The following is a 27,649-nucleotide window of genomic DNA, read 5'->3' as shown; positions in this document are numbered from 1 at the left end:
CCCTTGACAAAGAAATCAATGCTAGAATCTGCCAGGCCAGCCAGGCACTAGGACGTCTGAGAGCACAAGTATTGAATCAGCACAATATCCGACAGTCCACTAAACTGAAAGTGTACAAGGCTGTAGTCCTGACCAGTCTCCTGTATGGCTGTGAAACCTGGACCTTGTACGAAACACATATAAAACTGCTGGAGTGCTTCCACACGCAGCCTGAGGTCAGTACTGTACATTCAATGGCAGGACAGAGTTACAAACCTGGAAGTCCTGGACAGAGTAGGAACCACGAGCATCGAAGACATAATTCTGAAAGCCCAACTTCGCTGGACAGGGCATGTCATACGAATGGAGGAGTCAAGAATTCCCAAGCAACTCCTCTATGGTGAACTCTCCCAGGGAAAAAGGAATCAAGGTAGGCCTCACAAGAGGTATAAAGACTGTGGGAAGGCCAACGTTGCTCATGCTGGTTTAAAACCAGATCAGCTACAGCAGCATGCAAAAGACTGAACAGGCTGGCGTGCTTTCGTACAACACGCATATCACAACTTTGAAGAGCAGTGACGCGTACGCTTCATTGATGTTCATGAGAGGAAGAAAGCAACAGCAGCTGCCGCACCAACAGAGCCAGGATAATTCCCTTGCCCCCACTGTGAACACCCATGCCATTCAAAGCTTGGACTCCTCGACCACATGCGATTCCACAACCAATGAACTTGTGCAAGCTCAAGACGTCATCATTGGACACAACAGACTACCTATATATATATATATATACATACATATATATAAAGAGCAGTGTGACTGGAAAGTGAGAGAGAGAGCAACAGAGATTTCATATTTTCTTTCAATGATTTCGTACTCAGATTTTCTCAGTTTACAAGAATTTTTTCTGTTATTATCAGGCCAGCAAATTTAGTGTGAAATAAGCAAGTCTCACTTTCTGTTCATCTGTTGTCATGAGTAATAAAAAGATGGCCTCAGTTATACCACCTCAACCTTATTGCCTTCAGAGGGTTGTGGCAGCAGTAATTCAGGGAAGAACCTGAAGACATTGGGGTGACACAGCTAGTTTTTTATTTGATAATTAGTTAACAGTTGTGCTTATGAGATATGAGTCAGAACTGAATCCAATTCACTCTTCCATAGCTGAGCTGATTGTGCAGAAATTAGTATTGAAATGTTGTCACTCAGCATTTATGACTGAATACAAAAGGGGAGCAGATTTGCTGTGTAAGAAGTTATTTTACACATTGACTTTTCAGAATCATATTGCACTTTAAAGGGCTCTTTGTAAATGGATCTTGAGCTATGCTATGAAGAGAGGTTGGAACCTTTCCTCATTTGTACACTCCATTCAAGACTAGGACAAAGGCAATCCTGGCATTCAGATGAGTCTGCCTCCAGGAGCTCGTAGATGTGCATCTGGCCTCTACCTCATATCAGCCATTGTAGTGATCTGTTGGAATGGTACAGGCCAAGTACCACCCTGAGTTTTGACTCCACAAGCGCAATCTCTTTCCATGTTTTTTTAGGATTGTACACATCCACACATGCCCCAACACAGACCAGTTCTTTAATGGTGCAACTTGACCCTAACAAATGTGTAGTAAGGTTAAATTAAGGTCTGATCCTGGAAAGTGCTAAGCACCCTCAGTTCCCACAGATTCCCAGAGATGTTCCTCTGATCTGCAAGCCTGTTTCTAATCCTGTCTAGTGCTGAAGAATTCACAGGAAGATGTAACCCCTGCCTTAGTGCTGAACGATGTGTAAGGAGTGTTCTTTTACATTCTGCTTGGTAGATTGTTGCAGCATGATATATGCCTATCATTGCTATTTTAATATTATGAAAGGGGTAACTGAAGCTGTTCTTAATCATAAATGAAAATCTTTCAAAACTTACTAAGCTATTTCCATTAATAATATTCCCTCCCTGGTTGTGCAGTCTATTGGCTAAATGTATATTGCATAAAACAAAGTATTTCTTTCTTCCAGCTGTTGCCTTGTAGGCAGTATTACTTTGTTTTAATTAGCTAAACCATTTCAGAGTATTCAGGTGTTTTCTCTGGTAAGGGGATGCTCAGTTACTGCTTGAAGCTTCACACTTTTTGACATAGGACTTGTACAAAAGCTTTACTATTTGAAATATGTATATTATATTTGACTTTAATGGCCATCTTTCATATACTTAGATTTTTCAGCATTATGCTTGTCATTCAGTCATTGCACATTTCATCTGGTAAACAAAACACTTCAAAGATAAAAATCATCTACTGAAAACATTGCTGCTTTGGGTTTTTTTCTAAATAACACCATCATACATTATGTCATTTCACCACATTTTTACTCCTCATTTAGGACACTAAAAATGAATTGGTCACTTTCTGTTTTTGGTTCTTGTGTACACAGTGTTTTTTTCTGGTTTAGATTCTAATTCTGTGGCAATATTTTAATAAAAAGACAATATTGAAGTTAACTAAGTTCTTCATATTTTATATATCTCATCCTCCCAGGACAGTTTATAGCTGAACTCTGATGGCTGGCTGGGCACCTCTGTTGCATTCTCATTTTCAACCATGCTACAAGTGGCAATTGGGTGTGATCTATGATGGTTCCTGTACCTACACAGCACAACTCTCCTGCCCCCCCGCCCCCCACCAGAACAACTTGTTAACTTGTCTGGGAACGGAAAGCCAATCATCCCTACATCTCCATAAAGCTCTCAGGCAGGTACACGTTAATCCTTCTCATGAGGCTTACCTTATTTCAATATCCATGATAGGACACCTTTCCACACCAGGCCAGCAGTAAGTAATCTGGCATCAGTGCACCACAGAACAGTGCAGCATACTGACCAGCTTTCTGCCTGTATTCAGTCAGCATCCCCGCATGACTAATGTGTGTTATTCTAAGCAGGCTGGTATTTCAAACTTCAGCCTAGAGGAAGCAGGGGAAGGACCATTAAGCTATGATAGCATGAGATGCTCTGCCATGCCCAAACTAACCCCCTACCTTCTCTGGGGTCCTGGGGGAAGGGAAACTTTCACTGTCCCAACTTAAGGGGAGGGCTGAAGCATACAGCAACCATGAGAGCCACACAGAGCCCAGAAGAGGAAAGCACAAGCTGCACTGCCATGCCTTGCCTGTTCCCCCGCAGACTTCTGGGGGAAGGGAAACTTTCACCATCCCAGCAGAGTGAAGAGGAGAAACATGTGGCATGTACAAAAGACACAGCCCTGATATCACAACTGCACTGCCATGCCCTCCCTAACTTCCTTCCCTTCTCCACACTCCTGGAGAAAGGGAGATTCTCACTGTCCTGGCAAAGTGGAGAGGGGAAGCAGGCACTGACTGTGACTGCTAAAACTTCAAAGCACCATCCTCTCCTCCTTCCCTGTCCCTTGCAGCATGGACAGCTGCAGAAACTGCTTTTGGAATTACAGGCTTGAAAGTATACTCCAGTCTGTGTCTTACCATGAATGGAAGTGAAACAAGTTAAGCAGGTCCCTTAAGATCTCTGTGCAATACCTGCTGCACAGAGAATGCTTAAAAGCAAAAGTTTGTCCCTGTACACAACACATCTCTATAGTTTGTGACAGAGGCTCTTTCATTAAATTGTGTGTTGTACAATTTGTCTATAGTAAACGTATCTCCCTAATGTCTGGCCTTCGCTTATGTTCTGTTGCAAGTCTGCACAACAATGAGCTCTTTTCACCACTGACCTCCACCCCAATCCATCTGTTAGACTGGCACAAATCTGAAGAAGACAAACATCTAGAAGATATATTCCTAGAGCACAAGCAAGCCCTCCAACCCAGCATGAAATTTTCCCCCTTAATCTCACATAAGTTATGGAGCACACAGCAGCCTGCTATTGTGAGGGGAATGTTGCTTTTGCAGAGGTTTAACCAAGTCAGGAGACTTCTGAATTTGGGTTTTAAACAACTGAATGCACATTCTACAACCATTTTTCACTTGCTCAGAGTATAGTTTTGAACTACTCCTTACTGCAGTTTAGGCTGCCTGTGTGTAGCGTCCTGAGCCAAGCAAGAAAGGGGTAAGCTGGATCTCTTGGTATCACTTTTAGCAACTCCATGTCTCCAATGGTGATTATCTGGTCTGGGAAGAAAGTTCCATTTTGCAGCTGTCTGAACAGGCCAAAGTTTCTAAAGACGCACACATTGTTCACCTTTTCCGACCATCCCACATTGATGTTGGTGAAATGGCCCTTGTAATCCACCAAGGCCTACTATACCATGCAGAAGTACCCCTTGCATTTTATGTACTTTATGGCAAAGTGGTCTGGTATCAAGATAGGGATGTGTGTTCCTTCTGTCACCCTGATGCAGTTAGAGAAACTCATCATGGCAAAACTATCCACTATAACCAACACATTTCCCAGAGTCACTGTCTTCTGTATCAGAAGGGTATTGATTGCCTTGGCGATCTGGATAGTAGCAGTCCCCACTGTATATTTGCCTACTCCAAATTGACTGCCCACTGACAGGTAGCTGTCCGGATTTGCAAGCTTCCACAGAACTATTGCCACACACTTATGAATTGTCAGAGCAGGCCTCATTTTGGCACTTCTGTGCTTGAGGGTGGGAAAAAGCAATTTGCAAAAATCCTTAAAAGTGGCCTTATACAAGCTGAAGTTTTGTAGCTACTACTGATCATCCCATACATTTGTGGAACAGTATTGTTCTGCAGGTGAGTTTGTTTCCTGGCACCAGAACCAGTTATCCACTTTGTACAAAGCATTGAGTTCAGCCAGCATCTTCTCATTCTGCCTCTCCAGTGTTTCATGTTTGTGCATGTCCGTGTCCTCCAAAGAATCCTCATCACTGTAAATGCAACTTAGGCTCTGCACATACCACAGCACAAGGCACGAGGTGCTCATAATACTTGCCCCAACAAAGGAAATGATCCAAAGATTTGAAAGTCTTGCAGAAGGGGTCCCATGAAGAACAGATAGACATTCCAAGACATTCCAAACCATTTCCAAACTTTGATAAAAGCTGAAAGTGATAAACCCAGCATTTGAGAAAGCTCTGTCTCCTCTACAGATGAGTTTTACCCTTGTGGGGAAAGTTTCATTGTTCCAAAATGTCTGTCAAATAAATGGAGTTTAACTTCCAAATTTGTACTTTGAGACTGGAAGCACTAATAAATTAATAATTACTGTCAAGTTACCTGAGTGTTTAACTTTACAAAATTTGCTTATAATGTACCTTATATACTAAGTATATTCTCTCTGTGTGTTTTGTAAGACTGCTGTGTACACCTGTGCACATTTGGCTTCATTGTTACAGCTGAATACTTAAGATCTGATTCTGATCTCATTTCCACCAATATAAATTAGAAAGAACTCCTTTAATTTCAATGATGTTGTCCTAGTGCAATTTGATGGAATCAGAATTAGTACCTCGCATGCAGTAACTGCTGACCAAAACAGTAAGAAATCAAGCTGTAGTATTTAAATGAATGCAGATAACTCTAAATCATGGAATGTGGGCCACTACCTAGTGACTGGAAGCAAGCCACTGACTTAGCATGACCTTATTTAACCTCCCCCACTTTCAGTTTACCTACGTGGGAAATGAGGGTGACAGTTAATTATCTTCCTAAAAGAAGAGGTTAAATTAATTAGGTAATATGCATTGATATAAAATGTTAACAGGACCCTAAAGAACTCACTGTGACTGTGTCTACATTACACCATAAATTTGAAGCAGCTTATTTCCAAGTTCAACTTCGAAGTAATGAACTTTGTAAATGCATATACACACACAAAGCGGATCGATTTCACCATCCGCTATTTTGAAATAGTGGCCCGTTACTTCGAAAGGAAGTGTCTATGCATCCATGGCCCGTTTCAAATTAAGAGGCCAGGAAGTGCCATGGACAGAGGCTGCATGGCTGACAAAGCCTCCTGGGGCCTGCAATCAGCCACTCCTTTAAAGGACCCCTCCCAACACACACACCCTGCATGTGCTCAGGGCTACCAGGCTGTACACAGCACAGCACAGCACAGCACACTTTGAACAGAGCCAAGCCACTGCAAAGACCGTTATGGATCCGCAGCAGCAACCAAAAAGGGATTTCCTTCAGGCTGTGGCCAGCCTGCTGGCAATGCTGCCAGTGGCCGTCCTTCAGCAGCACCACAGGGCCAGCAACACAGGCCCCCTCCTGCAGTCCCTCTGCCAGGGACAGTGGGTGCGCCCCACCCCAGTGGTCCAGTGATGCTGGGGTTTTCCCACCAGCACTGACTGGTGGGACCACCATGTGCTGGGGGACTGGGACGATGACCAGTGGCTGTGCAACTTCAGGATGACCAGGGAGACTTTTGAGGAGCTCTGCCACTGGCTCACCCCAGCCTTCCAGCACCAAGACACTAGGATGTGGCCTGCACTCCCCCCTGTGCAAGAGGGTAGCCATTGCCCTCTGGAAGGTTGCCACCCCGGACAGCCAATGCTCCATTGAACATCAGTTTGGGGTGGGCAAGGTCACCGTTGGGGCAGCACTGATTGCGGTAAGCCAGGGTGGGGCAACGCACCCAGTGGGGGGCACCCAGCAAGGGCTGGCCATGCACGGAGCTGGGGAGGGGAGCCCTGCACAGGGCCAGGCAGCACCCAGCCACACACTCCTGGATGCACTGGTCTTGCACCCCATGCAGGTCATCCAGGCAATCAACACCCTACACTTCCACCATGTGGTCACCATCAGGGACATGGACATTGGCCTCACCGGCTTCATGGACCTGGGCTCCCCCAACTGTTTCAGTGCACCGGACAGCACACACATCACCACCCGGGCCCCAGAACACAGCACCAGCACCTTTATAAACAGAAAGGGGTACCAGTCCGTGGCCCTCCAGGCCCTTGTTGATGCTCAGAGCAGGTTCATGGACATGTGCATGGGATGGTTGGACAGGGCCCTTGATGCCCGGGTGTTTTGGAACTCATGGCTCAGCCACAGAATGAAGGAAGGCACCTACCTCCCCCTAGGGGAGCTACCAGTAGGAGACATCACCATGCCCCCCTGCATTGTGGCCAATGCTGCATACCTCCTGCACCAGTGGCACGAGGCTCTACACAGGATGCACCAGCCTGTCCCAGGATGTTTTTAAACACACACCTGAACCATGCCAAGAACACAGTTTAGTGGATGTTTTGGCAGCTGAAGGGGTGATTTAGATGCCACCTCATAAAGCTAAAGGTTAGCCTCCCAAAGGTGCCTGCGGTGGTCATGGGTTGCTGTGCTCTCCACAAGATTGTGGAGAGTAAAGCAAAGCCCTTCATCCAGGGCTGGGCCACCAGGCCAATGCCAGGTATGAGCAGCCACCCGCAGCCCTGTGCCACCAGGTGCCCAAAGATGGGGGGGCATGTCAGGGAACCCCTGAGGGAAGCCTTCACCCAGGGCCTGCACTGACCCTCTCCCAGCCAACTCCCGACGACACACACCCCGCGCTGCCACCTCTCACCACCCCCACACCACACAATAAGGACATGGGACTAAGAGGTGGAACTCAAATGTTTATCTTACTGTTGTAAATAAAACTTTCATGTTTGTAAACCTCCAAACAAAATGAGTGCCTACAACTATGTACAACGGGGAAACTATATACAAGAGAGATCGAGCAGGAGCACTGGGGGAGGGAACCAACTTGCAGGAGGGAGCTGGGATGAGTGAGGACTCATTTGTCCACCGGGGTGGAGGCACAGGCACCGCAGCAGCCTCGGGACCCCCTACCGGCCTGGGTCCAGGGACCACATTGGGGTTGGGCTGGGGCCAAGACAATGGGAAGGTAGGAGCATTGGGGAGGTACAGCGGCCTCAGGGTCAGCAAGAGCCATGGGGAGGATGGGGAAGCTGGTGGGAAGGGAGGGGCCTGCTAGCCCTGGGTGGCACAGGCTACCAGCCTCTGCCTGAGTGCCAGGCTGGTGGCAGGCAGGAGAGCAACTGGAGCAGGGCCCCAAGGTTGGTGGATGCCCTGGGAGCAGCGGGATGGGTACTACGGGAGGTGCTGCAGGGTGGGCTGGTGAGGGAACGGAAGGTTGGGTGATGCCGGTGGCCACAACCTAGGTCAGAGTTTCCAGGCTGTCTGCGTCCTGCACCCACACCTCTTGCTTCAACACCAGCCAGTCCCAGAGCACTGTGGTCATCTCCCGCAGGATGGCCCTGTTGGCAGCCACTGCCTTATCCCTCTGTCAGTGGCAGCGCCCGGCCATTGGCGAACCTGCAGAGATGTGGGCTCAGGTGGGGTGGCTGATTCCTGGCCATCCACAGCTGCAGGCTGGTGCCGGAAGGGGCTGGGGCAGCTCCTGGAGGCGGACCTGTGGAGACAGAAGGGGATAGGGTGAAGGCCCAAGAGTCTGTGTCCTGACACTGGGGCCCAGGCCCCGCCTCTGCTGTCGGATGTCCTGGGGGGGGCCTCCTTACATCCTGGGTGCAGAGTGGTTCCCACATAGTGAGGGTTGGGCCAGGTTTGGTGCCCCCTATTCCACAGGTGTGTGGGCTATGGGGCTGTGCAGGGGCAGGTGCCAAGTGTCATGTGGGACTATGGCCCCCTGCCACCCCCTCCCCAGGCCATGTGGAATCCCAAACATGCCATACCTACCAACTGGTACCTCCATGAACTCTGGTGATGCCTGGCTGGAAGTGTCCTGGCTCAATGTCCCAGAGGAGTGATGACAAAGGTCCCATTGCTGCAACCCTTGTCCTTGCTCCTGGCCTCGGTCCCCGATCCCCCAGGTGGGTGCCTGTGAGTCCTGACTCTTCTGTGGCTGCCTCTGGCTCCTCCTCAGGCTCTGTTGGGGGGACAGCAGTGTCCAGAAGGTACTCTGGGGGTTGTACCTCCTTTGGCCCCAGGAGGCAGTGGAGCACCTCATAATGGGGGCACCGGGTTTGCTGGGCCCCTGACCAGCTGACAGCATCCCAGGCTTGCCAGTAGGCCTGCTGGAGCTCCTTCACTTTTGTGCATACACGCTCGCTGCTCCTGGTGGGGTGCCCCTGGCCAGTAAGGTCCCTGGCCAGCAGTCGAACACATCCACATTTTGTCATTGCACCTTGGTTTGGAGCAGGACGTCCTCCTCCCACCACAGTGCAAGAAGGTCCTTCACTTCATCCTCCCTCCAAGAGGGGCCCCTTTTGTGCTGGCGCTAGCTAGTCTGCTGGGACCCCTGGCAGGACTCATCAATGGGCTTCAGTGGGGAGTGGGGGAGCGTGGGGTTCCTGGATGGCTGATGTGGCTGGCTGGAAGTGGCTGTCACTGCAATGTGGTCAGGGAGTGGTTGAACTGCAGGGAGCTCGTACTCCCTCTGCTTGTAGCAAGCTATTAGCTTTCTGCTGGGGTTTCTGGGTAGCTACATCTTTACACATAGCTGGCAGTGACCATAGAGCCCCATCTGGGCTGGCTGGAGTGTTTCCAAGCTCCTGCAGGCTGCTGCATGGCAGACGTGCTACTTCTAAGTAACGGGATGCGGAGCATCTACACACATCCTATTTGAAGTTACACTTTGAATTAGGGTGCTATTCCCGTCCCGGGAATGGAATAAGGACTTCAAAGTTGGGCCCCTCTTATTTCGACCACTATTTCAAAGTAATGTACGACAAGCATAGATGCTCTGCGCTTAATTTTGAAGTAAGCCCTAACTTCGAAATTAATTGTGAAGTTCATTTCTAGTGTAGACGTGTCTAATAGTTTTTTAATCACTTCCTCAGTCTGTTAAACCAGCATAGCTTTTAAACCCTGCTAGTCTAGTTTAATCTGGTTAGATTTCCCTCTGTCTTATAACTTTAACACTCAAAAGAAAATGAAAAAGTTAGATTTGCTTTTTTTAACCCTCTTCCACACAGGTTAGGATCTCCTAGTCCCATGCACCTTTAAAAGTAAAGCAGCAGAAATGTAACACACTAACAAAATGATTTATTCGGTGATGAGTTTTTGTGGGACAGAACCACTTCATCAGATCCATCTTGGATCTCATGAAGTGGCTCTGTCCCACAAAAACTCATCACCGAATAAATCATTTTGTTACTCTTTAAAGTGTTACATTTCTGCTGCTTTGTTTTGTTGGAGTACAGACAAACATGGCTACCTCTCTGTTACCCTTAAAAGTGTTAGAGTAAGGATCTACTCCTGCAAAAGTGAACACAAGTAGCTTTATTTCTATGACTTGCCCTCCAGAAATATTACATTGTTGTTCAGATGTATGCAACGAACTGTGCAACTATAGTTATGTGGCATCTTCGTTTCCTGAATGCACTGTTTAAAATTAGTAAACAATTAAAATTGAAAAACTGGAAAGATTTCAGGAAAGAGCTACAAGAAGCATTAGAGATCCAAAAATGTTTTGTAGTGAGAGACTAAAGAAATTAGTTTAGGTTATCAAAGAGAATTCATGCTAATACACAAGTATTTATCTGGGAAAGAGAATTCTAATAATAAGCAGCTACTTAACCTAAGTGATGAATGGTCCATCTAGCACAGTATCCTGACTCTGACATTAGCCAGTGTTAAATCAGAGGGAATCAACAGATCAGGGCAATTCTGAGTGATTCATTCCTTATCATCCAATCCCAGCTTCTGGCATGAGACACAATGGTTAGACACAAACTAGATAAATTCAGACTACAAATAAGCCATTTTTAATAGTGATGACAATTAGCTACAGGTTGAACCTCTCTAATCTCATCCAGCATGATTTTAGTTAGTTGGTGTAGCCAGACAAAGTCTCCCCCTTACAAGCCAGCTTGCTTGCTGCGCCCCGCCCCCCCACTGAGGAGCACACAGCGCACGGAAACGGCTGCTGACAGCACAGTCTTTGATGCCCTCATTGAGGCCCAGATGTGCTAGCTCATCGTGACCCTGAGAAGCAGAAAGTACAGATAGAAGGCTAACGGGCCAAACTGTCAACAAGGGGGGGGACCCTCAAGAAATCACCCCAGCTGGCATTGATGGATTTGATGACCACACAACCATCCCAGAAGGGGAAATCTCCGCCCACACAAAAAGAATGTCCTGTACTCTCAAATTGCTTATCTCCTGTCTTACAAGTGCAAATTAAGTAAGAATTGCCCTTGTAACAAACTAGCGTCACAAAGACAGACCAGTATGATCTGGCACCATAGATAAGAAAGAGAATACGTAACCCAAAAAGGGGTATAAAAGATGGGTCCAGCAGAACTCTAACTTTGAGTGCATCTCCACCAACTACCTGCTGGTCGGGTCAGGTGATTGACTCCCGAGGTCCACAACTGGGGACGCCCAACCTCGTATTCATCTTTCCACGGAATTGAGTGACCGATCCGGCTTGGCTACGCTGGTATCGAGAGATGCAGAGAGGGTAAGATACACCCATGCTAGGTCTCCGACTTTTTTGTGCACAGCTAAAGAATTAGAGCTCTGTAACTAGATGTCGTTGTATCAAGATATCATTGTGTTAGATGGTAACAGATATCTTTGTATTGGATTGTAACGTAACTTGTTAACACCTATACTTTGCTAGCATATAAGAAGTAAACAATAGCCTTTTGTAACCGCACGCTTATAACTGTAGCTTAAATAAATTTGCAACTAGTTAAGATCTAAGCCTGACTCTGTTATCCTTTGTCACTGCAACGCAGCCGGCACAACAAAAAGAACTTTAACCGTTTGGTCACTACAGCCTGGCCATAGGAGTGCTAGCAGCTCCCTGCTCTAACAGTAAAACACTGGGTTGTTTAGGACCCAGGGGAGTACCTCACCGCACATTACCCGGCCACCGGCTAACAGTTGGATATCCACTTATCATGGGGGTGGCCAAGTTTCCAGTGGTCCTATAAAGTTTGTTTACAGCCACCAATCCTGGTTCTCAGCGTTCTGTGCTGTTATTTAACTCTAATTTACCCCTACATGTTTTCTAAGAGCCCACTATACAGTGAAAGTGTTGGTAATGCTGCTAGACAACATTGACCTCCCATGGTTTGGCAAATTCACTTGACATTGGCCGGGTCCCAAAGGTGCTGGATTAGAGAGGCTCAAACTCTACTGGTATAATTTACCTCAGGATTTGGTGGATTTTTTGTCACTTGCAGTCTTTAAGTGAACAGTGGATGTCTTTCTAAAATATATTTAGCTCAAACACAGGTTATGTGCTTCATGCAGAAATTACTGCATCAGGTTCTTTAGCCTCTGTTGTACAGGAGTCAGACTAGATGATCCCATTCCATTTTAATATCAATGAATCAATCAATAATTTGTATGAATACCATTGTTTAGAACTTATCTTGAATCATGCTTTTAAAAAGTGGTTTTATATTAGAATAAATCTGTTTCTGGTTTCCAGCTGGAACAGATATAAAAGTTCAAAACTCCTACACAAAAGACTGTTCTTACAGTATTTCCATCTAGGTTTGAATGGGGAAATGCCAAAAGAAAATCTCATCTTGTGAGATAGCCTTAGATATTAAATTGGACTGGCTATGTTTACACATGCAAGATGTCTCAAAATAACTTGAATGTTGTCTAAATGATGCATGCACTATTTTAGTGGATGCAGTATTTCAAAACCAGTAAGCCTCAAACTTTTAGGATTAACACTTATTTAAAAATAAGTGCCATTTATTCAGGGGCAAAGGGCTATTTCAAAATAAACTGCCTCAAGCCCCCCAACGCATGGCCAACTGACCACTCTGACACAGACCAGGAAAACTCTATGGTCCTCCACCAGGCCAGGGCCCTTAAAGGGGACGGAGCACTTTCAGGCTGGCAATAAGCCACAGCCTGAAATAAATTAGGGAGAAGGGTGCTTTCAAAGGAAGGAACCCAGTCTACACAGCTAGTTTGCATTTTGAAGGCGGCACTGTCAATATGGCAAGTAGCCGCCATTATGCAAACGATGTGCTGAATATTCACATCAGTGCCCCTTTAGCATTTTCAATCCTTTGCATTTACATGCCCCTTCCAAAAGGGAGAGGCAGTGTAGATGCAGCCCATGTTTTGCTAGGCACTGCTATTCACTCTGTCTCTTAACATAAGAACAAAAAGGACCTTATATGAAATGGAAAAACTAACTACAAAGAAGCAAGGTGCTACTGAATGCTCCAACTTGTAGCTTAGAGTGGTAGAGAAATAACTGAGTGGGGGTTGGTGGACAGTGTCACAACTGCAACACCAGTGGACACCGAGCCCATGATTATTGAAGGTGATGATGATGAACAGTGCAAGGCAGAGACCATGCACATGCAACCCAACTGGGCACTGCCAACATAAGCTTCTGACTATGAGAGCATGGACACATGGACATCTAAAGTGGAACACCCACAGGTGCCCCACGTAATCCACTACTGTATCTGAGACTTGTCAGAGAGAAGTTACTGGACTAGATGGATCATTGGTTTGAGTCAGCATGTATTAGGTCTGATAAAACTGTTTCAAGACCTTATACATTCATCCCTCATTAAACAAGTACTTTACTTATAAGTATTCACTAAATTGAGGGACACATACTTACCTTTGTTCACTAGAAGAGTGAAATCCCCCCACAAATATGAGCCTTACCCTGCTCCCCATGGCTCCAACCCACCACAGCCTGACCCCCGACCCTGGCTGGCCCCACAGACCCAACCCGCCACAGCTTGACCCCCTGCTGGATCCGTGGCCCCAACCCAGCACAGCATGACCCCCCCATTGACTCCACGGCCCCCCACAACCCCATAACCTGGCTGGCTCCCAACATCCACACAGCCTGGTCCCCTCCCCCACAGGTTAGTTAAGGACTAACCGCTGGTGCGGCCTGGAGCAGCTGCTGGTACCTCCAGCTGTGCATGGAAAAGCAGCTCCCACCATGTGGCTGGGTAGCTGGCAGCATGCTGTGAAATGGCTCCGGCTCCTCGGCGGGGTACCCGCAGCCATGTCGTCAGGCGCCTCTAGCCATGCTCCGCAGCTTCTCCCTTATCCTGTGGCCCACTCCCAACATCCCTCCCTCCCCCCAGCTTGCAGCTCCTCCTGCACCCTCCGGCCTCGCTCATTCCCAATGCCTGCCCCTCCCACCCCCCCGGCTTGCAGCTCCCCACGTACCCTCCAGCCCAGCCTGCCCGCCCGGCCCATTCCCAACACTCCCCCAGCCTGCAGCTCCCCCTGCACCCCCAGCCCAGCCTGCTCCCAACACCCACCCCAGCCCGGGCTCCGAACTCCCTGGCCTACTGCAGCTCCCCACCCCGCCAACCCAGGTACCACTAGTGCAGCCCAGAGGAAAGAACCAACACATCCTCTACCAGAGCCACCATTAGGTTTTAACCCTCCCTCCTGCTCATGGCCCCAAACTGCCCCCAGCCTTTAACCCTCCCCAACACCCCTCCCCCAAGTTTCACTTACCTTTCAAAAGCAGCGCTACAAGCTGCCTCTCCTTAGCTGAGTTAGGAGCACTAGGAACCAATCAGAGACTTTAACATGTATTTAATGATGATTTAGTGTCCCTCTTACGTGTTTTTGCCTATGAGCAGAAAATTGGGAACCAATTGTGCTGGTATAGCAAGGGATGAGTGTATGTCAACCTGTTGCTTAATGCTAATTCTAGATTTCCACATCCTATGACACAGCACAAGAGAAAGACAACATAATTGTTTTGAGGCCCAGAGTACTGTTCAGCTTTTCTGCCAATCCAACAGCCTACATATTTTTCCTCATCTCACCCACTCTCTTTTGAAGGAATCAACATGATGGAACATGTGTAGAAGATAGCAATAATTTACATCAATGTTTCACATAAATTGTGAAAAGCGATTCATTTTCTTATCCCATTCAACTCAAAACATTTGACTGACTTTTCACCCTATGCCCCTTCATATTCCTTTCGCATGACTTTGTCCAATTTTTAAAATGATTTTTAAAAAAAAAAAAAAAGTTCCTGTTTAAGTATCATAAAACTACGTCCCAGGATGGATGTTATTCCTTGCTAAGCAACCGTCCCCCATTTCTCAAGAGACATATATATATGTATATACTCCCTGTTCAGATGTCCAAACTGATGATTTTTTTGCAGACATGGTCACTTCTTTGAGCAAACAGGGCCTTGTGGTTAAGGCCCTAAAAGATCTAATTCCGAGCTGTGTCACTAACTCACTAAAGACTAACTCACTTTTTAACAGTGTTCCCCAGGTGCAGATTTGCAGTGTGCTCTTTCCCATTGTATTCCACAAGTGCCAATAATTTCCTCTGATATCAGATCATAAATCTCCTGGTATCATTTCCCAAAAACCTCTTTCCCATCAGAAACTAGTCTGTATACTCTAGATGTAAAGAGAACTTTCAAGTTTTATTTGGATAGGACTAAGGCATCATAGCCTTTGGGACTCGGTGTGAAGAAAATGAGATTTATACTAAAAAGATGCCAAAGTGTATGTAGGAATATGAGCTAGAATGTCAGTACCACCTAATGATCTTAAAGCTCTCATTTTCAGAGCTAAAGGAGAACCAACAGCAAGAGCTCCATGCTTCCACCATAGATGTCTGCAACACTGCTAGCTAGAGGGAGGAGGAGGGATAGCTCAGTGGTTTGAGTATTGGTCTGCTTAAATCCCTTGTAGTGAGTTCAAGACTTTTGTGGAGGCCATTTAGAGATTGGGGCAAATAGCTCTCAGGAATGGTGCTTCGTCCTGACAGGAGACTGGACTAGATGATTTTCTGAGGTCCTTTCCAGTTCTAGATGTGTATTTCCAATTACCTTACCTTAAAGCTCTGTACACAAGGTTCATCCTAGCTGACATCTAGATAAGAAACTGGCTTTGGGAGGCCAGTTTTGCTGGCCTTGTTTAAATTACAGTTCCTCAGCCCACTTCCCCCGTTATTCTAGCTAGCACCTAACAAATGGAATTAGACAAAAGCTACCCTGACCAACTACAAATAGTTACTTAACCAAATAAAATGTAGCTCTTCAAGAGGCTAGCCTCTGCACATTCATGCTAGTCGCTTTCCTCCCCTTCATACTCAAAGTTCTTTGATCCAGTGCCTGAGCTCAGCGGAAGGATCTGAGGGTACAAAGCTGTTTATAATCTCGGATCTCTTGCTATGCCCACATAGCAGCTGGAGTGGTAATTTCCACCTTGAATAGACATACACATGTTAATGCACTAAAATAGCAGGTACCCTATGGCATGGACTATGGCACAGCCTAGCAACCAGGGTATGTGCCTATGATCTTGGATGGAGTGGTAACTAGGTGTCTAGTCTGTGGTACTTCCCCCACTTCACCCTATTTTTAGCACACTAAAAATTAAATATGGAGCTATATCTACCTCATAGAGCTGGGAGGCACCTTCAGAGGTGTTTGAGTCCAGTCCCTTGCACTCACATCAGGACCTATCAGAATCCCTGACAGAATTTTTTTCTTCTCTATGTTTGCCCCAGATCACTAAATGGCCCCCTCAAAGTTTAGCAGGCCAATGCTCAAACCTCTGCTGCCCCCTTCCTCCCAATTAAATCTAGTAGGTATACATCTACCACATTCACCCACGCTAAAAAATGACACCACCCACTGAGGAGTAGATATACCCTAAATAATAGCCATTCAAATGATCCCCCTGGGCATTATTCTGTATAAGATTCTTCAAGCTCATTGAGCTGAAGGCAAGATAAGTGTGAATATGAAGAAACTATATCCAAAGAGCCATTTATTATGGTAAAATAACATTTCATACTAATTAAATGCAAATGTACTATATTTGCTTATTCTCTTTACCGTTTGTGTGCTGCCAAATAAATTGGGAATCCAATGAAAGACAGAAATAACAGCAAATAACCTCTGTAATTAACCTAGAGTGCCACTTCCATATGTGCACAAACTAACTTCAGTAAATAAAAAGTATCCTAAATAATTTCTGAATTTGAAATCTGAAAATTGTGCAAACTATTCCTAATAAACAAATCAGAAAGACAAAAATGGGATCAGTGGAATGCAGTTTTGACTTATATTGAATGAAATTGTTTAAAATCAGGAACTTCAGGGTTTGTCAATGGTGGATATTTCTGAGCCATAGGAGTACTTACAAAAACAGGTTTTCATCCGCACAGAGTAGGAAAACTGATACCCGTTTAAGATTTTTACAATATTGGCTCCTGTGGTGGAACATGGTCTCTGGATTATCAGGCATTCTGATAAAAAGGAGGAGGAAGAACTTCTCTAATGATGTTTAGAGCAATTCTTACTATGGTCATGCCACTGAATTCCTATTGTAGACATTATTACTTACCAGTTATGTGGAGGTTGGTAATAAATTCAATTTTACTTCTCTATGTAGGATTCCTTAGGCATCCTCTGAGCTGGATCACCCTTTCAAGAGGTGAAACCCACAAGAGGGGATGAAGGTGTAGATAACCTCCATAAGGAACCCTCCATAGCAGTTTCTGCCAGAGCTGGGGTTTGCTTCTTTGCAGAATGAGCCATCGAGCATGACTCTGAAGTGGGAGGACTGCACAGACCCACAATAAGCCAGTCTTGCTATTTCTAAGTAAATCTACTCAAGCATTTTTTTTTCTAGTGAAGCTGCACTACCAGGAAATCCCCTTGCCATGGCTGAACTATCCATTCACCAAAGAGCAAATCCTACCATATAGAAGGCTCAGGAATACAAGCTGTCTTGAATGAATGCCTGTAAAGGGTTACAGAGGAATCTCAGCAGGGGGTGGTCAGGTAAGCCAATGGAAGGAAGAGAAACTCTTTTAAACTGAGAACAATTGCAGTGTGAGTGGTCTTTGTGTAGCTGCAGTGGAGACAACGAAATGATTGCTCCTAAGCAGCTGGAATGAATCCAGTAAGTATCCTGGCTGTCTCATAATGAGCCATAAATATGATAGTAGAAGGGAAATGTTTAGTTAGACGCAATCAGGTTATTTGTTGTTATGGGACTTGATGTGGAGCTGCTCTAGTTAATGATTTCTTTCCCTTGTATTCTGTAACTTCTTAGCTGAATCCCAGGGAAGTAGTTCTCTGTGCTGCAACCAAAATGTTTCTCATTTTGTGAATAATTTTTTAAGGCAGTGATTTGATCCTGGTATCCTAGAGCAGAGTCTGTATGTATTGTTAGACTGAAAGGTCAGCTATCAGTTCTTTGTTTCTAAACTCTCACCTGAGGGAGGATTAAAAGCTTGGGGTACCCCACAGGAAGACATTTTGGGAGGTGTCTTCCTAGGTTAAAGTTTGTTTTATTTTCAGTCAGGGGGTGGTAATCAACCAACCCAGGGTAAGGGAATCTGTGACCTGGTGGAGCTTTTTAAGCAGAGCCTTTATAGCCAAGGTATTTTTTAAAGTTTTTACATGACTCCACTTTCTGAATTCTGAGTGTCAGTGTGGAGAGGCAGCCCTAACACAAGTGTGGGTTGAATCTCTCCAGTCTGGCACCCTCAGGATCTCACCAATGCTGAACAAGAGAATCTGCTTCACTGTTGTCCAAGTCAACGTCTGTTTTTCAGTTTCCCTAGCTGAAAGTGGGACAATAGGATAACAACAGCATAAATTAGGTAAAGGCCTGTGAAATGGAGTTGAGATTCTCTAATCAAGGCTGTAAAGAAACAAAGTATTTGGAGGGAGGGATAGCTCAGTAGTTTGAGCATTAGCCTGCTAAACCCAGGATTATGAGCTCAGTCCTCAAGGAGCCCATTTAGGGATGGGGGCAAATAGATGTCAGGGATGATGCTTGATCCTACCAAGAAGGCAGGGGACTGGACTAAATGGGCCCCCTGAGGTCCCTTCCAGTACGAGGAGATGTGCTTCTCCAATTACTTTCCTTTATTTTTTTCTGCTGGACCACAGGAGGTCAATATTGCCTAACAGCATTACCAACACTTCCACTGCATACTGGACTCTTAGAAGACATTTAGGGATAAATTATAGCTATATAACAGCACTGGGTGCTGAGAAACAGAACTGGTGACTGTAAACAAACTTTATGGGACCACAGAAAACTTGGCCACACCCATGATAAGGAGTCACCTAGTTAACTAAAATCATGCCAGAATATGGATGTTGCTGGACAAGAGAGGTTCAATTTGTAATTTAGCCTGAGTGCCTCAAATCTTTTCTGTGTAACCTTTGTGATTTGTATCTCCTACACAACTTGCTCCAATGCAAAATGTGGCAATGTGCCTGCAGCATACACCCAGGCTGGGTCTACACGTGCCCCTTCCTTTTGAAAGGGGCATGTTAATGAGCAGGTTCAAAATATGCTAATGAGGCACTGCAATGAATAATGGCGGCCGCAGCGATTCGAAAGTGCAGCTTTTCGAATCACATGCCGCCCGTGGAGACGGGACCTTCCCAAAGGACCCCCCCACAGTGTCCACAAATTCTACCCTCACATTGTGGGTAAGATCTACACAGATATATCAGAGTCTCTGGGACTACTGAGCAGGAAGAATGAATTCTGCTCTACAGCCTTAACTGGCAGGCAGTTGGCTTTCAGCTCATGCAGCAGAGCCCCCTTGCTGTAGTCCCAGGTTCCACCTCACCTCTCAACCGGCCTAGGTCAGTTGGCTTTTTACAGTACAGATATACCCAAGAAGTAAATCTAGGGTTGGTGGTGGGGATGCACAATCTGTGCCTCTCATTCTAAGAAGATAGATTTTTATGAAAGGATGCTGCACAGATGATATAAGAGGCCCCAAATTCATCCCTAGCATAAGCAGCCATAGATCATTTTTTAGCCTCTTGGTCAGGTTAATCAGATTATATATGAGGTTTAAATAAGGTGTCCAATGGGCACAGAGTGATGCATTTAGTACAACTTGGCATTTAGTTGCTGGGCTAAGCGGCATATTGTAGGAACAGACGCAGAAGTCTTAGGAAGAGGAATTAAGAGGAAGCTGTATGTAGCTTTTCCTGCTCTACCCTCTTCCACTACTCAGAGTCTGTCTGCACTTGAATAAATACCCTATTACTAATTTTAGATTGTGAGGACAAAGCCCAAAACACATGAATGGCAGGAAGTGGGGGCTGCTCCTCACACCACCCAGTTTTTGTTCTTGGCTTAACCACTGGCAGGGTAAAGGGGATGGGGTTAGCTGATGTGTGCTCCTTCCCCCCAATCCTTGGGTATTTGAGTTAAGCTGGGGCTTTGCAAAAGCCTGTTAGAGAATACAGGCACTACAGACAGACATGCACAGCTGGCTGCCAGCTGAATTTGGCTATGAGGCTGTTTAACAGCAGTGTGAACATTCGGGCTCAGGCTGAAGACTGAGCTCTGGGATCCTCCCAACTCCCAGGGCTCCTGAGCCCAAATCCAAAGACTGAGTCCTAACTTGAATGTCTACATTACAATTAATCCAGTCCTATGACTGAGCCCTGCAACCCCAAGTCATCTGGCTTGGGCTACCCCAAGTTATTAACTGCAGTGTAGACACCACTTCACTCTCCCGTTAGCTATGTGGGATGTGCCACCCCAAGGTGTAATTCAGCGATAGTCAAACATATGGAACCTCTCGCCCTACTCAAGCCATGCCCCAGCAGCTATAAAGACCCCACCTTCCTACTGGGCAGAAGAGTCCTTAGTTCCACCATCTGCTCCAGGGTAGAAGTCCCGAGCTCTCTCCACAAGTCTGATTGGTGGAGAATAGGAGGTTTAGGGGTTCCAGAAGTCACTCTAACTGTAAAAGAGTCATATGCAGCTCAAGAGTCAGAGTTTAGCCTCACCTCATATAATTAATAATTGCAGATGCCCTTCAAACCCACTCCACATCTGTTAAGCATTTGTCTGCCTCTCCTGGTAGACACAGTGTTACACTTTTATAAAAATATTGTCTGGTGAAGGTCCATGCTTGGGAGAGTAGCACTGTCCCCTATGTTACCAGCCTTTACAGAGTGTGTGTAAAAGTAAACCACATTTCTAATGTACTGCATATGTTAAGGACACTTACATAAGAATAAATGATGAAGAGGAATCTTAGACTAGCTCTTTTTATCCACAACTTTGTTACCATCTCTCTGAAAAGCTCCAGTTGTGGTACACTGCTGGTTTGGCTTCCTGTAGTCTGTTGCCTATGTTTCTTCTTGTGCATCACCAGGGACTCCAACTGCTTTTAAGAAGCTGACTCGGGAGTACATTCTTTTGTCCCTTGCGCAGCAGCTGTATCTGACAGCTCCAGTGGTTCCTTCATCTGGTGATCCATGTCTTTAGATGGCTCATAGTCTTTTTGAGCCTCTGGATCACAGGCTGGCTATTTAGGCTGTAGTATACTGACTGCCTTGACTCAAGGGGACTGATCTGTCCCGCCCTCTGACGCACTGAATCCAAGGCAAGTCTCATGGCTTTTCCCCCACCAAGGAAAAACAAGCTGTAGATTCCTTTTGAGTGAATTTCTGGAGAGCCGTACAAGTATTACACTTTTAGAGAGATTATGGCTCTCCCTTAAACACTTTCACTCTTCTCACGTCTATCCTTGTGAGAAATCACAAAGACAAGATTTAAAAACTGAGGAACCTGGCTATAACATGTCAGAATAGACCCAGTAACGGGCATCTGTATGAATAAAATATGCCTGTACATGAACTTTTGTTGTTGTTGCACCAAACAGGTCAAAACACAAATACTGAAAGAATGAAATGCTAATTATACTTCTTCTTAGTGGTCACTAAATGATGTGTAGGACATCTTCATGTCAGCCTCCTATTTGTGAGTTTGTTGATGGTTGATCAGCCCAATTCTGGAGCTGCAGATCTTATCACAGAAGAGGCAGCTGTTGGAGAAGAAGAAAAGATCATCAAAAACTGCCCGGTGCTCCTCCATCTGTCCTCATCTGCACTGTGGCAGGACCTCTCAAATTACATCACCCCTTCACAGATTACCATTCTCCATAAGGATGTTAACTGGAGTGTAATGCATGCTCCCTATACTGATCTGCAGAGGCAGGTAAGAGGGCAGTCATGACACCACTTCCATTCTTACTTTTCCTTCTACTATGGATCTATTGTTTGCAGCCTGTGTTTCCTTTCAAGGATCTGAACCATGTACCAGCTACGGCAGTGATTCTAAGGAATTATTACAGTAACTGGTAGAGGATTCTGAATGTACATTAGGAAGACAGAGCACCAAGTCATTTGGATAACAAGTATCCATCTCCACAAATGAATGCCACTGAACTCAAAGTCAACACGTATGTGTTCACAAACTCAAAATGTTATACCAACTGGCAATACTATAAACAAGAACATCTTTGAACATCAGAATGATCCTATGTCCTTGTAGTTGGGTGATTAACCTTTTTCTGCCAGAGCTGGGCAAACTCGGCTTTTTCAGACTCAACCTTCTCCCAGGGCTGAGATTGAAAAAGCCAGCAACTGGGGCACTTAGCTGCCAGTTAGAGCTGCAGCTAATTAGGGCCCAGCTGGTGCTGTATAAATAGAGGGCTCCTTGAGAGCAGGAAGAGAGAAGATTCATGTTCCAGCTGAGGGGCCTGATGTCAGGGAAGCTACACTGGTTTCCTAACATAGAGCAGGGCTGCGTGAAAGCGGGCAGAGCTCTGGCAAGGCAAGCCTAAGGCTGCAGAGCCTCAGACAGGCCTGAGGGTGCTAGGGATGCAGGAATGCAGCCAGGGTAGCAAAGGCAGCAGGATCACAAACCTTTTGCCAATTATGAGTGTCCACTTCTGACTGCAGTTTGCCCCTGAGGTAAGGGGGTAGAGGCAGTGGGTCACTGAGGCAAGATGGGTGTAAAGTCTTGGAGTTCTTTGAGATGGAAGGACCCCAGAATGTGGCTCAGTGGGGCAGGGCAGTAGATGAGGGGAGAGCTATGTAGTCTGGGAGGGATGCAGGTCCTGAGACTAGGTGGAGAACAAACAGGCAACAGCAGGTGAGACATAAGCCAAAGGAGGGCACTAAGGAGGCTGGAAGAGCTAATTCCTGTGAGAGCAGCAGGAGGCACCACAGCAGTGAGTTTCACCTAGTTAGCCCTGAATAGTGAAAGCTGACAAGTCACATCACATTATGGAAGAATTTACTGCAGGTCCTATCTCAAATATTGTTATGTTGGGATCCTCTAGTTCCTTGCAATTAAAGCAGTTCTACACGTTGTTGTGGGCAGCTGACAAATTCATGGTATGGCTGCCCATACTGAGAAACAGCTGTTTAGAAGAGCGTGGAGTAGCCAGTATTTCTCAATGCACCTGGATGAAACTACAGCTGTTCCTACCTATTTTTAATATTTGTTCAATATGCATGGGAACATGAGAACTTGTGTTGCAGTCCACTGACAGAACACTATACAGGGTGGGGCAAATTATGTTGCCCAACCAGTTTACCGCTGGATTTGATTGGCATCACTGGTTTGGTATTTGTACTGACGGCATCCAACACAGCAGCATTTTGACTACAGTGCAACTTATTGCACCCCATGCCATTTAGTCACAGGAAAGCTTTGGTAGAAAAAAAATAGAGTCCAGTAGAACAGAAACAGTTCTTCAAGGCTGAAACGTGATTTTTAATCACATAAGCATACCATTGCGTGCTTCTTCAAGTGAAGAGGTAAACATCAACAGCTCCTCTTCCACACTTATTTGTTGGTTTTCCCATGGCAGTTATGAGTTGCATATCTAAGCTCAAACACAAGGGCTTTCTTAGCTCAATGGAGCCCTGCTGCCCTTTCTAAATATCACTTATCAGCTGGCTTGCTCAGAATTCTTCTCCTCAGGCATGAGATTTATGGTGCTTTCAAGCTGGAGATTGCAATCCTATGGGTCTCTTGTGCAGATGTTGGGGGTTGTTGACACTGCTCCCTCAAGGTAAAGGGCATCTTGGTACAGAGAACTTTGAGAAGAGGAGGTTACCCATCTATGCAGTAACTGATGTTCTTCAAGATGAGTGTCACTGTTGGTACTCTTCTTAGGTCAAGAGTGGTTTCCCAACACCTTTGATCAGAGATTTTGACTATCAGGAGCCTGAAGTGCACATGCACTCTGCCTGCTGCAAAAACTGTCCCTGTTTAAATAGCGCACATGAAGTTTGGGCTTCTCAGTACCTTCTCTTAAACGGACAAGTCTCAAATCTAAAGTAGAGGGGAGGAGGGTGAATAGTGGAGCAGGCATATGGAAATGTCTTGAAGAACATCAGTTACTGCACAGGTGAGTAACTTGCTCTTCTTTGAGAGATGTCCCTATCGGTGGTCCACTCAGGCGACTAAGCAGCATGGGCTTCAGATAAGGCCAGGAGGCCTGCAGCAAAATGGTTCTGCCCATGTGGGTGTCAGATGCAGTGCTCTGTAACAGGGCGTAATGTTATGCAAATGTAAGGTTTCAAGTCCATAAATGTTATTGGTAATTTGGTTTCCTGGGGTGAGGGGATGCCTGAATCATCCCGGGTGAGACAGCCCCTGCGATTTCTGTTTGTAGTTGAGGTGTGGGTTCACTGCAGAGGCCAGCCTCCAGCTTGGGGGATCAGCAGAGGAGGTTTGTGAACTTTCGTCCATGGAACAGGACAGTTAACATATCCCATTGTATAATAGTCCCATGTGCCCCCATATGGCCACTAGCCAGATAATGGTATTTGCAGACCCACCCTTGGAGGGGAACATACCATGGGTATTGTCTGGCTGATGTGGTTTGCCAGCATGGGTCTCTATTTACTGGTGGGGAATAATGTATAGAGAGGTTTTTGGGGCGGTGGAGGACTGAAAATATGGTAATACTGGGTCTGGTGAGAAGCCCCCATTCAGAAATGGAGATCCCAGGGAATGGGATGTGCTGAGGTCAGCCAGACTTAGAAATAGTAAAAGAGATAGCCGTGTTAGTCCATATACCATCAAAACAAAAAAGCAGTCCAGTAGCACTTTAAAGACTACTGCTTTTTTGTTTAGAAATAGTAGTGAGCAGCGTTGAACCACATTGACTAATCTAGTGAAGAATGGGAATGCTCAGGTGAGTCGGTGATGGCACTGTGGAAGCTGAGGGCTTTGTCATTGCCATGTCAGTCAGCACTCTGCTGATGCAGCACAGGGCAAGAAGGTGATGTTGGTGGCATCAGTAAGTGAAGTGGGGTGGCAGGATCAAAGGGAAAAGCCACTGCTGCTGACAGAATAAGCTATCCTGAGTCTGAAGTCACACTGGGTTCACCGAAGTGACTGCGGATGTGCTGGGGGGTGCAGGTGGTGGGGGGTAACTCACAGTCCTTTGCCTCAGCACTATTTGAAGTGGCTGCCAACTCTCAGTCAGTGCCGGAGATGCCTGCAGAGTCCTAAGAGCTGAACTACGTGATGCTTGGAACTGAGGAAGCTGAATGCTTCTGTCTTTTGTTAGCATGTCTGCCTGGGAAGCAAAGGAAGCCATTTTTCTCTTTGAAGTGATCATCTGTGTTTCCATTGTGGGATTTGTCTGGGGTTAAATACTGTTTTGAGGGACTCCCGAAGCAGCAAGAGCTTCAGGCGCTGTTCCCTACTTTTTCATATCCCAGGCTTCTAACTTCTGGAAGTAGAGACACTTGGGGTAGGAGGCATGGAAGACCCCCTCGTAGCCGACACACTGAGAATGGCCTCTCTGCAAGAGGAAGAGCAAACCTTTAAACAACAAGTGTGTAGTGTAGACAAGCCCTAGGAGTTTTAATGGTCCAAAACTTGAACATTAAATCACTTTATTCTTCAAAAAGTAAAGGATAGCAGCAGATTCCAAAAATTCAGCTTTTCCAGAGGAGGCAGAGGAACAGGGGGGCACATTACTTCTGTCATAGAAATCTGAACAGACTCAAGATCAATTACTTGGATTTTCTAATATGTCTAGCTTTAACATTTAGTTGTTTTGGTCACTGACCCTGTGTAACTAAGACAGATACCAAACCCAAAAGTGGGAGCTGTGGATTATAAAGCAAAAATTAGAGGGCAGAGCTGCCATACTGCGGAGCTACTTGGTCACCTCAAAATGAAGGTTTCAACTTTCATAACACACCACCTTCATAGTTTTAGATTGTTAAATGCCGACTGCATGTGTATTCTGTCCAAAAATTTTAAATCTAATTTAAGGTTTCAATTTTGACTAACTTTTCTGTTAAGTTATATTTCTATTTAGCTTAAATAAAACTAAGATACCTTATGATAAATACTGCACAAGACAAAAGAAATGGGCCAGCTTCCAAAATTGCATCTGCTACAGGGAGTGCCAGGGGAAGATAAGGAAATGAACAATATGCAAAGAGTGCAGAACACACCACCACTATGGAGCCACACTTGGCCCAAACTTCGAAATGGCCATGTAAATGGCCATTTTGACGATTACTAATGACGTGCTGAATTGAATATTCAGAGCCTCATCAGCACTGGGACACTTCCGGACGCAGCGCTTCTAAAGCACTGCTTTTGAATGCTCACGGCTGAGTGCGGCTACATGGGGGTCCTTTTCGAAAGGACCCTGCACCTTTCGAAATCCCCTTATTCCTCTTAGCTGAGTACACCAAAGTTAGGGCAGTCATTTATTTAGGCATTTTTAAAACACGTTGGAAGAAAAATTAAAAGGTTATTTTTCTCCCAGTTTATCTGAGCAAAACTTGCAATTTTCAATATATTAGGCCTCTGTTCCTGGAGACTAGAATACTTAGATATATTCTACCATTAGACTGAAGTGTCAGCAATAATACTTTGCACACACCCTCAGTCAATGCATTTCTAAGCTTCAACACTTGATGAAAATGAAAGTATTAATTATGAACCCAATTTTATCTAAATACACCCTTCTGCATTACAATCCAGCTCCTCTATCAGACTGCAAGGCTCTTCTAGATATGGACTTTTTTTTTTTTTGCTTTATATAAGACTATCAATTTTGTTTACAAAGCAGTCAGCAACAGCATCTAATGTATTTCTTTCCACCAGCAGCAGAGCTTCTTAAACACTCTGCTATGCCCTGAAAAGGGTAGGCAGGGGGATGGATGATGGGGAAACAAGTAGCCAGCTGACCTTGTTTTAAGGAATTCTCACTTAAGGCTATGTAACCTTCTCCACTGCCATTATTAAAAGGCTTATATAAAGTTAAACTGAAGAATGGATGCACTTTGTTACAAGTTAATAACAGTAATGATTGCAGGATATATTTCCCTACCAGATAGATAAGATACAAAAAGTTACCTTTCCATTGCTTTCTGAGATAGTATGTTAAATCTACAAGCAGTGTTTTACTGATAAATTAACATCTATCTTTCAAATTCTTAGCATGGTTTCCTGGTTTCCCACAAACTGCATACAGGGCTCATTTCACCCTGTCAGCCACAGTGTTAAACAAGCCTTATCTTCTGCAAGAATGGAAACGCACTTAAAAATTGATCAATTTTAAGAGGTGTGTTTTTTTGTTTTTTTTTTTGTTTTTTGTTTTTTTGTTTTTTTTGAAGACTAACAATACTGCTTGCAGGAAGTGATTATTTCTTTGATAAAAAGATGCTACCGGGGGCTGATTGGTCCAGACTGACAGAAGTACACTTCCTTCATTCTGCATTAAAGGTTCATGCAGCACTTTTTTACTATGCTAGTTTGTTCTCTTTAAAAGCAAAATATTTCAACACTATAATAAAAATACATTTTAGAAGCAGATTACCTCAAAGCAATATGCAAGTGGGGAGGAGGAATGTAAAGATTTTACTAGTCTCTAAGGGCTTTAAAATCCATCTCAGAATTCATAAAAAAAATTCTACCTGATATCTAGAGCTAAGCGGTGA

At 45.3% G+C, this 27,649-nt stretch overlaps 1 long non-coding RNA gene across 4 annotated transcripts in view; it reads right to left on the bottom strand.

Moving 5' to 3' along the window:
* Positions 1–1,046: 1,046 nt before the first annotated feature.
* LOC142009104 (uncharacterized) overlaps positions 1,047–27,649 on the bottom strand; it is an 81,173-nt gene continuing 54,570 nt past the window's right edge. For 3 of the 4 annotated variants that reach the window (XR_012644332.1, XR_012644331.1, XR_012644329.1), the window contains 2 exons: positions 20,884–21,702; positions 1,047–8,803 (listed from right to left, as the gene is read on the bottom strand). This is a non-coding gene — a long non-coding RNA (uncharacterized LOC142009104). The remainder of the gene's footprint in view (positions 8,804–20,883; positions 21,703–27,649) is intronic. The other variant, XR_012644330.1, reaches the window with a different exon arrangement.

This window comes from Carettochelys insculpta, chromosome 2 (assembly GCF_033958435.1).
Source record: "Carettochelys insculpta isolate YL-2023 chromosome 2, ASM3395843v1, whole genome shotgun sequence".
NCBI lineage: Eukaryota > Metazoa > Chordata > Testudines > Carettochelyidae > Carettochelys > Carettochelys insculpta.
The sequence above is the reverse complement of the archived record's forward strand: the minus strand, read 5'-3'. Positions and strand labels throughout refer to the sequence as shown.